Raw genomic sequence first — 10,198 nt, 5'->3', positions numbered from 1 at the left:
GGTGAGACAGTGTCCCAAGTTGCCCCGAGAAGCTGTGACTGCCCCATCCCTGGAGGTGTTCAAGGCCAGGTTGGACGGGGCTTGGGGCAACCTGGGCTGGGGGGAGGTGGCCCTGCCCAGGGCAGGGGGTGGCACTGGATGGTCTTTAAGGTCCCTTCCAACCTAAACCATTCTGTCATTCTATGATATGATTCTATGTGCTTGAACTTCATGTCAATGTGCATTGTCCTCTGACTGCAGCCATCACGTGCTCGGTCTCAGCCTAGACCATGCCCACCTTAGCCGTCATTTCAGTCCCCGGTAAGAATGCCCTACCACGAAACCCGTTAAGACTAATCTTGTTTGACTGAAACCTATTCACGCAACCAGCCAAGCAGGTACGGGAAGGGTGCTGAGGAACTGGAGGGGATAACTCCATCGCCCACACAGCTCCAGCTGAAAAGGATGGGCACCTCCACCCTAAAACGACAAAGACAGGGGAAATCCAGCCAGCTCAGACCTGAGGGGGCAGGTACGGAGCTGGAGGCGGGCGGCCGGAGGGCCTGACAGATGAAAGGAGCAGTGATGGATGGTGTTGTAGCAACAGTCACTGCAAAAGCAGAGAAGGAAACAAAAGAAACAGGATATGGCTGTTTAAGGAGGTTGATACGTTACATTCCTGCAAGCATTTATGAATTCCTGCTTAGGCGCTAGAATACAAATATTGGCAATTACTTTTATTTTTTGCCTACTCAGTAAAGTTACTGCTGTATTCGACGTTTCTGAGTTTGTGCTGTTACATTTGTGTAATCTGTGCAAATGCAAACGTAGGGAATATTAAGAGAGAAATAAGACAAGTGACGTAGTAATTTAAAAGACCAATCTTGAATTCTTCTGGCTATCTTGAAAATTATATTTGCATGCTATATCTGCCTGCGTTTGGTCTCCCTTCGTGCCCAGGAGATTCACTCCCAGAAATGGCAGAATTTGGACACCAAAGCATCTTAATTCTGGCCTTCAGGCCCAGGCAGTGAGAGGAAGGCTTAGTCCATTTGTGTCTTTATGGTAACCAAAAAAGGAGGGCTGAGTTAAAGCCCACAACATCAGTAGGGAGTTTCTTCATTTGGTGTTGCTGTTACTGAGTTCCTTCATTTAATGCTCGTGGATGACGATGAACCCTTATCCTCCCGTCTAGCTTGAGCACCTCACCGCGTTTCACCTCAAAGTTCAAGCAAAACATTTTTCAAAAGATTTTTGGAAATCCTCCTCCAGTGGTGCGATGAACTCAGGAAATTGGGAGAGTTGGAATTGTTCAACACGCCTCTCTCATCCAGGATAAACACCGCCAAATACTCTCTGCGTTTTCCATTTAATTCTCACGGATGTTTCCTTCAGTTCCCCCAGGGCAATAAGAAGTGGTGTTGGGATTCACTGTGTATTAGCGGTGTTCACCAGCGCTGCGAAGCTGCTCGTGCCTCTACAGATAACTGCTGCAAAAGTCCCGTAAGTGATGAAGAATGGCCTGAGCGGAGGGCAAAAGCATCTACGCTGAGTACCGAGCTGAACTGGGAGCCCTACAGCCTATTCTCATGCCCTAAGCAATTTTACCGGCGTTGCTTCGCGCTTGCCGTGAATGCGGTTTACGCTTTGCGGCGTGTACAGCCTTTTAAGCTGGCTGAGGACCGCTCACCCCGGATTCTCCCCGGGCAGCCCGTGGGGTACCCTCGGCACAGGGTGGGTGCCTTAGCACGGGGCGAGACAGCAGCTGACGGATTGGGCTAAATCAATTCGGGCAGAACGCAGGGGGATAAGACATCACGAGGTTTATCCCCTCATTTTTTAACATACCGTTTGTCCCTCTGTCCCTCTCAGCTTAAGGCTGCGGGACATTCTGAAATGAGTGGGGAAGCTTCGGTGGAACCCACCTACAGAAACCTTTGTGATTACGGAGGCTTAAGACCGGCATCTGTGGAACTCAGCCTTTCAAAAACAGTTAGTTTGCCGTACTTATCTCTGAACGATAAAAGGCAAACTTTGCTTGACCTGCATAAATTGGGAACATTCAGCTTAATTTTCTCCAGTTGTCTGCGTTCTGGAGCTGTACAACACCCAAAAAAGGAAGCATCGCTATCAACGGAGTCAAGAGTTAGGGTGAGAAATGCTGAAATCCCAAAGAAAGGCTGGGGACCTCCTCTGCTGCATAGGTACAATCGCTTGGTTTCTACTGTATGAAATAACAAGGCTAAAAATGTACCAAATTTGTTTGCGGAATATAGCAACAGCTGACATCTGTCATGATTTCACAAGAAAAAAACACAAAAGCTCAGTGTTTCGCTGCTCGGTGAAGTGACTCACATTATACCAGAGGTTTTGACTTTGTTCTTCCAGGCACCGCTTCTGACGGTCAATCAATCAATTTAATCCCATAATGGGAACAATTAGCCTTACAGAAAAAGCAGAACACTTGTAATCTCGTCTTCTGCTTACAATATTATGCCAATATTTCTTCTTCTTTTCTCAAGTGCTGCTCGTCGGTCACGTTGCCGTGCCCGTGAAGAGGTTACAGCTCATGCGGAGGGAGAGCCGGGGTCAAGGTCCTACACCCGCCAAAGCTCACAGACCAGCTCCGTCCAGCTGGGCAATAGATTCTGGGCTCGCAACCTCACGGGTGAGACGGAAAGGAGCCCAGCATCTCCGGGGGTGCGGCCGCGGGACGTCCCCAGCGGAGGCAGCGTCCCCCTGTCTCGCTCCGCGCTATCTGGGCTCCTCCTCAGGGTGGTCTTGCTCCGAGGGTTGGTGCCGGGAGTGAGATTAGAGCCGGGCTAACAGGGACTTGCCCGTCTGTTCGCTCTACTGCCGGAGATGGCCAGCGGGACCGCGAACGGGGTGAACACGGAGCCAATTCATTTTTCAGCAACATTGGTAAGAAGCAGTGAATATAAAAGGACAGTGTTTTGTTTGTAAATGGTACGACGGAACATTTTGTGAGCTTTGCCTGAGCCCCGATGAGCTGCTTCGTCCTTCTCCTCTGCAGCCTCCCTTGAGGTCGCCCTTGGTCAAGGGCAGGCTGTGCTCCGACACCGTGCCATCCTTCCCCGTGTTCCCCCTCGGGAAACCCATCCTCCCGCTCTTATCTTGTGTTTAGTCTGCAACGGCTGTGAGGGAGGATTTATCCGTGCTCATCGGCGGGTTGCAAAACCCCAGATGTATGAAGTTCTGGTAGATGGGCCAGGATTAGAATAACGTGTAAAAATTGTCTTGTTAATGTTTGCCAGAACAGAAGAATAAACTGCATTTTGGGTCAGGCCCTGCTGCTTCTTACCGTCCGCACACATCTTACAAAGGCAAAGGATTTGCCTCAGTCCTTCACATGAATCTGCGTCTGCTGCACGGCATTTGAGAGAATCAGAAGTAGAGCTGACCCTGCCCGGGACAGCTTCTTGCACAGCGTTCTCTCCGTAGCAATCCTACGAAGCTGGAAAGCCGCGGGAGGCAGACGGCTGCTCCACCTGAAGGCGATTACAGAACAAGAACTTCTCCTGGACCAACAAGATTTCTTTCATTACTTTAATGATTTCTATCACAGCTGGATTTTTCTCTGTGGGACGCTTAGATCCCCAAGATAAACTTTATAGAAATGATTAGGCAAACAAACGAATTCAATAGAATTCAGAATGACAGTTCCCAACACTTGGGCATCCGCCAAGGAACTTTCAAAAGCCAAAATAATAACTGAGATCTGAGAGATCCTGCAAAGCCTATAAATTAAGTAATCCTTTGGAAACCTGCAGTTAAATCTGCCATAGGGTTGAGATTTGCCTGGACTTAATCCAAATAATGAGTTTCAAAATTAACTGTTTTCACAGGATGTTGTTTTTTGGGATATTTTGGATTTTTTTAACTATTAAGTAAAGAAATAAACTGAAACCCTCAAGAATCTGTTGTACATGAACCCCATCAGGTTAGGAGGGCACCAGAAAGAACTCATTTCGGCAACAGAGATGGAAATTAAGATGAAACTGTCAAGGACTACTGGTTAATGTAAGAAAGGAGAAGAGTTTATACTCTGAGAAACACTGGCTACTGGGAGGGCGAATGGCAGAAATGCCATGAAACATTGCTTGGAGTCTTTACTCCCACAAGAATTTTGAACTCATGTGGTCAGCATCACTTTCAGGGATCGGTTCCAATCACAAATGCCGAGCGGTAGAATCTCCAAATGACCATTCACAACAAACGCGTTTCAAGCACAAACCATGAGCCACCGAATCCGAAACCTGATTTTAACAGGACCGCGGCTGTTGGGAAGGCCAACCCCCCAGCTGACGTCTAGTTTGGTGCTTAAAGCTACTTTTAAATATCAAATGTCTTTATTAAACTGTTCACAAATATTCTAAAGGGGCGTTACTGATTGTTCCACTCTGCAGTTAAGGAACTTAGATTCCCACCTTCATTTAAAAATGAAATATGGATGCTTTTATGGATTAAAAAGTGCCTCCTATGAAACATGCATGTACATCAGTTTAAAATATTTCCAACAGCAGCTACACTGAAAGAGAAACATCTCGTGCCTTGGGCAACCATTGTGAGTTTAAACAGAGGGGCTATAGAAATACTTGTCTTACCTTAATCATAGAAATATTTAAATTCTCGGGTGATAAAATTAACTGGAGTTTGGAATTTTGCATTTGCTACCTTACATGTCAGTGCAATAAAACCTCTTCCAGGAAGTCGTCCATCTGGAACCGGGTAAACAAGCTGCAAGAAGTATTTTTGAACGTGATGAATGTTACTTCAAAATGAACTTTTCATCATATTGGAGTTTGTTACGTCAATAAGCAATGCGGGGAGTTGTACTTTCTGGTGTATAATGGAAGGATGTCTCTGGGCTGATTAGTCATGAGTCCCCTCTCCCACCCGCCTGCCTTGCTACGGGTCCCCTCTTGCTCGTGGCTGCGCCGTGCCCAGCTCCAGCTCTGGCTGGTGGTCTGGCTCGGGGTGACGTCCAAGGAGCCAGGAGGAGGACCAGGGGAGGGGAACGGGCATCGCATGGGCTCCACTGAGAACCGACTGTTGATAAAGGTCATCTCTGCGTTATGTGGGAATATAAGGAGAGGTGTCTTTGTAATACAAATATATTACAGACCTCTCTTCATCCAAAGGCGCGTGAATGCATCAGAAGTTCAGGTCATACTTTCCTCACTGGCGTTCGATGTGAAGCAGGGACCTGCTGAATGAACTTCTTGCAGTTTAATCATTTGTACCAAAATAATCACCTTCCCACACTTCAGATGGCCTTTTAGTCTATGTCTTTGGCCAAAAAATGTCTGACTCTTAACTTCGTCTTCTTCAGATGCTGTTCCATCGAGGTACTGGATTAGCATTTCCAAATGTGCCCTTTCTGGAAGGCGAATTAGGCACGACTGATGGGTGAGTGAAAACTGTAATTCCCAGCACATTTCCAGTTACAGGTCACGTATCCTTGCTGGATAGTTAATTGTGCAGCGAAACACATTCCAGCTAGAAATGAGAGGCAGCTGAGGTACCCACCAGCTAACGGAGGGGCCAGCAGCCATGCTGGGGACTCCATGAAACGCTCGGGTGATTCTACAAGAAGATGCTGCTGGTTTAGGGGAGTCATAAGTGCCACATGAATGTTATGGAGCCACTTCAAAACCCAAGTTGTGCCCACCAGGAGTAAAGCAGAACGTGCGTGATGATACGCTGAGCATCTTGTCAAGTTGAGCTGGACGCAGCCAAGAGAGATTCCCCTGCTCTAGCAACCACAGTTGCACAGGTAGAGAATTTGAGGCCCTGCATCAAAAAAACATCCACCTACAGAGCGGCTGAATTACAGCTTAAACTCTGAAAACCAAAGAAGGTTTACCTTAGTGAACCTTTTGCAGATCTCTCTGACAAATGGAGTCATTTATTGAACTTACAAGGTTTATCAGGTATTTTTTTCACAGTCCAAAAATAAAATCTTCCATGAAGGGGCTGGGGGCAGTGCGAAGAGGACAGCCATTTACCACTGACTGATAATCAAATTGTATCTGTCAAGCAATTTATGAATGACTAACTTCTAAAAAGAAGGAAAACACTGAATAAAATGTTCATAACAACCCATACATTAACTTATCACCCTTAAACTGGTGTGAAAATATCAGAGGATCTCATTTTTACTTCCACTAGACCCAGCCTGCTGCTATAGAGGACTCATGGCTAACTTCAGCCTCCTGAAACTGCTCTAAGGAGAAACAGCCACAGTCCAGAAGGCAGCAATTTGTAGAGCGAGAAAATCTCCTGACCTGGAGAACCATCAAGCCATAACGATGCTTGAAATCACTCTTGTGTGGGCAGATGTTCAAAACCAGCGTTGGGGGGTCATTATCGGGACTCCCGGATACGCGCGGACCTCTGCTAGGCGTCGGGAGGGTGGCAAATGGAAAACCTGAATGCTCATTCAGAATGGGACACAAAGCTGAATATCCGTAGTTTACCCAGTCGGTCTGTGATAACAAAGGAAGGAAACCGCGAGTGTCACCAGCAGCAAAGGAGAGCCAGAATGGAATATTCAAAACAGAAACAAAGAGGTGATAAGACTTCGGGGTGGAAAAATACTGGAAACAAACACAGAGGAAAATATCGAGGGGGGCAAAGATAAAGCGAATGGGGTGATGAGATTGAATTCATGAACACGTTTGACCTCTCCTTTGAATAACGTGTGGTCTTTGTTAGAGCTCGCTGTAGGGTTTCAGCACTCGGCAGAAGAATGAATGCAGTGGAGATACGGTGTTTTCGCCGGGTGTTAAGGCTTGCTCCCACAGCAAGGTTCCTATCGTCTTCCGTTGGTGGTGTTGATTTCTGTTCCAGAAGTAGAACTCCAGTTAGGTTTTGGAAATGACTTGAAATATAATCTAAAAATTCTCGAGTTATCAAAGACAAAAATGGAAAGTTATGAGCCCGCTTTGGGTGATGGAAGTGAGAGTACCACTGGGTCCTTTGGAGGCTGCAAAATTGTACCGGCGTTGCTCAAAGAATGCACGTGTGAAAAGGTGTGAGCAGCTGCGGGAAAAGGAGGCACCTGCGAAATGGGGAGCGCTTTAGCTAAAGTTCTCATTCCCAAATCCTGGGAAAAAAACCCCATCTATCGCTGACAGAGGGGCGCCAAATTAATTCCTGATGCAGTTCAGAAATCTGAGGGCTGCTCTACATGTGGACACTTTCCTTCAGGAACAATTCTGCTGTATTTTTATTTGGGGTGAAACTGCCTCTACTTCAGCTCAGTTTAACGTACTTTGGAATAGAGTCTCATTGGGAATAGGCACACCCACAAGTTTATACCAATTTGGTTAATTCTAATTGTATTTTACTTGGGTTAAGTCTTCGACGAGCCTTAAATGACATGAGGGGTGATGTAGGCTGAGCACTCAAAAGGCCTTGAAGAGAAAGTCCCTCGGAGCCAGCAGTTTTCCCATCGGCTTTTGAAATGGATACTTTAAGAGTGGGGATTTCTGCGTTTTGATCAGCTCTTTCCTACGCCAGCGAATTACTTTGAAACCCCCAACAGTTTGCTGCGCGGCAGAGCCGGCCGCTCACAGCCTGACTGCAATTTAGAAACCACCCCGCTAACGAAGCCCCGGTGACCACCAGCGGAAAACATTGGACTCCTCAGATCTGCAGCCTCCATTTTTTCTCTCTGCTCTTTCGCTTTTCTCTGAGTATATTGTTTCAGGTCAAGAAAGGATTTTTTTTTTTTTCTTTTCCCTCCTCAGAGGAAGGAGATGCCAGTGCTGCTACACCGCGTTCGTGCCCGTATTTAACTCAGCCCTGTGGGACACTGCTCCTCATCACCGAACAGCGAGAGCAGGGCAGGTAGGAGAGAAACCAGTCCTCCAGCAAGACAAATTTCGGTGTTCGGCTGGGTGGATTTTCTAACGCGAGCGAGGAAACCTCAGGCCAGCCTCCTCCCAGAGTGCTGCAGGCTCGGTGATATCATGCAGGAATGAGGAGGTATGATTCATCCACGTTGCACAGACAAAAGTCAGCTTTCACAGCCGCCCTCTGTGGAGGCACGCGCTCGCCTGGGACAAAGAGGCCGGGCGAGAGCTCTGCTGGGACCCGCTGCGGCTGAACTGCTCCTCTGCAGGTACCTCTCGAGCAAAGCAAACAAAGGTTATTGTGTTTTGGGTTCCTGACGCAGTGCGCTCACTGTATTCACGTGGCTAAATCCCGAGGCTGCAGCAGAGCTCGGGAGCATGTTTCGAAGTCTTAGCTCCCACCCCTGCCCCGTACCAAAGCCTCCTGGATGAGACGGGCACGGCGGTGGGACGGTCACACAAACCCTCCCGTGTCACGAGCACCCGCATGCAAAAGGACTTCACAGCAAATAGCACATAAATCAAACTCACAGAAACCGGGCAACAAGAAGGTACTTGATGAAACCGGACTTTTCGAACAAAGAATGCTTTGTTAGGTCCTTTTTTGAAGTGGGATATTCCTGCCCAGCCCTTTCCAGCCAGAGAGGGAGGTTCACAGGCTTTTTGAGATTTGCTCTCAGCTTTTGGGGGAGACGCTGAGCAGCTGTGCTCCCCACCCTTCCCACCTCCGAGCGACCGCCGCATACCTGTAAGCCATCACGTTAAACACCCCCTGCAGCGTGGACATCTTCTGGGTGCCCCGAGGATCAGTGAGGGAGGGGGGATGCTCTGCGGTGCCTGGTGCTGCCCCAGAGACCCCTGCAAAGACACAGTGGTGCAGGGGAGCGTTGGCCAAGTGATTCCCACACTGACTCATGGCATCAGAGCACACCAGGTTGGAAGGGACCTCAAGGTTCATCTGGTCCAACCGTTCTTGGCAAAAGCACGGTCTAGACAAGATAGCCCAGCACCCCGTCCAGCTGGATCTTAAAAGTGTCCCATGATGGGGAATCCACCACTTCCCTGAGGCGATTAAAAGTGTCCCATATTGTTCTCGTGAAAAATTTTCCTCTTGTGTCCAGTCGGAATCTCCCCAGGAGCAACTTGTACCCATTACCCCTTGCCCTTTCAGTGTGACTCCTTGTAAAAAGGGACTCTCCATCTTCTTTGTAGCCACCCTTTAAATGCTGGGATGTGATGATAAGGTCCCACCAGAGACTTCTTTTCTCAAGGCTGCTTTAAACCCAACCTGAATATTTTCTTGAAAGTTTCTCTTTTGGCCAAGGGATAACCATGAAGGATTCCCAAACTGCTTTATAACAACCTGAATATTTTCTTGAAAGTTTCTCTTTTGGCCAAGCAATACCCGTGAAAGACTCCCAAGCTGGTTTAAACCCAACCTATTTTGCTGGAAGCTTATATTTTGGCCAAGGGATAACCATGAAGGATTCCCAGATTGCTTTGAACTCAACCTGAATATTTTCTTGGAAGTTTTTCTTTTAGCCAAATGATAACCATGAAGAATTCCCAAACTGCATTAAACCCAACATCAGTATTTTCTTGAAAGTTTCTCTTTTGGCCAAGGGGTAACCATGAAGGACTCCAAAACTGGTTGGAACCAAACCTATTTTGCTGAAAACTTATCTTTTGGCCAAGGGATAATCACGAAGGATTCCCAAACCGTTTTAAACCCAACCTGAATATTTTCTTGAAAGTTTCTCTTTTGGCCACATGAAGGATTCCCAAACTGCTTTGAACTCAACCTGAATATTTTCTTGAAAGTTTCTCTTTTGGCCAAGGAATAACGGTGAAAGATTCCCAAACTGCTTTAAACCCAACCTATTTTGCTGGAAGCTTATCTTTTTGGCCAAGGGATAACCATGAAGGATTCCCAAACTGCTTTAAACCCAACCTATTTTGCTGGAAGCTTATCTTTTTGGCCAAGGGATAACCATGAAGGATTCCCAAACTGCTTTAAACCCAACCCATTTTGCTGGAAGCTTATCTTTTTGGCCAAGGGATAAGCGTGCAGGACTGCCAAACTGCTTTTAAACCCACCCTGACTATTTTTTATTTTTTTTTCTCGACATTTTTCCTCTTTTTCTCCTTCAAACCTACCGCTTGCGAGGAACAAACCGGTCCTGACCACACGCTTACCCACCTATTACATCATTTTCCTTCCACCCGGGGGGATGAAGGCGCTCCCCTCCTGCGACCCATCGCTCCCAAACCCACCGCTAAAAACGTCCGGGGGACAATCAGTGATAAATCTCCCCCCTCCAACCACCGGGACGGGTCGG

This window comes from Charadrius vociferus, unplaced genomic scaffold, assembly GCF_000708025.1.
Source record: "Charadrius vociferus isolate BGI_N301 unplaced genomic scaffold, ASM70802v2 scaffold370, whole genome shotgun sequence".
In the NCBI taxonomy this organism is placed as follows: Eukaryota; Metazoa; Chordata; class Aves; order Charadriiformes; family Charadriidae; genus Charadrius; species Charadrius vociferus.
This window is presented reverse-complemented; position numbering follows the sequence as displayed.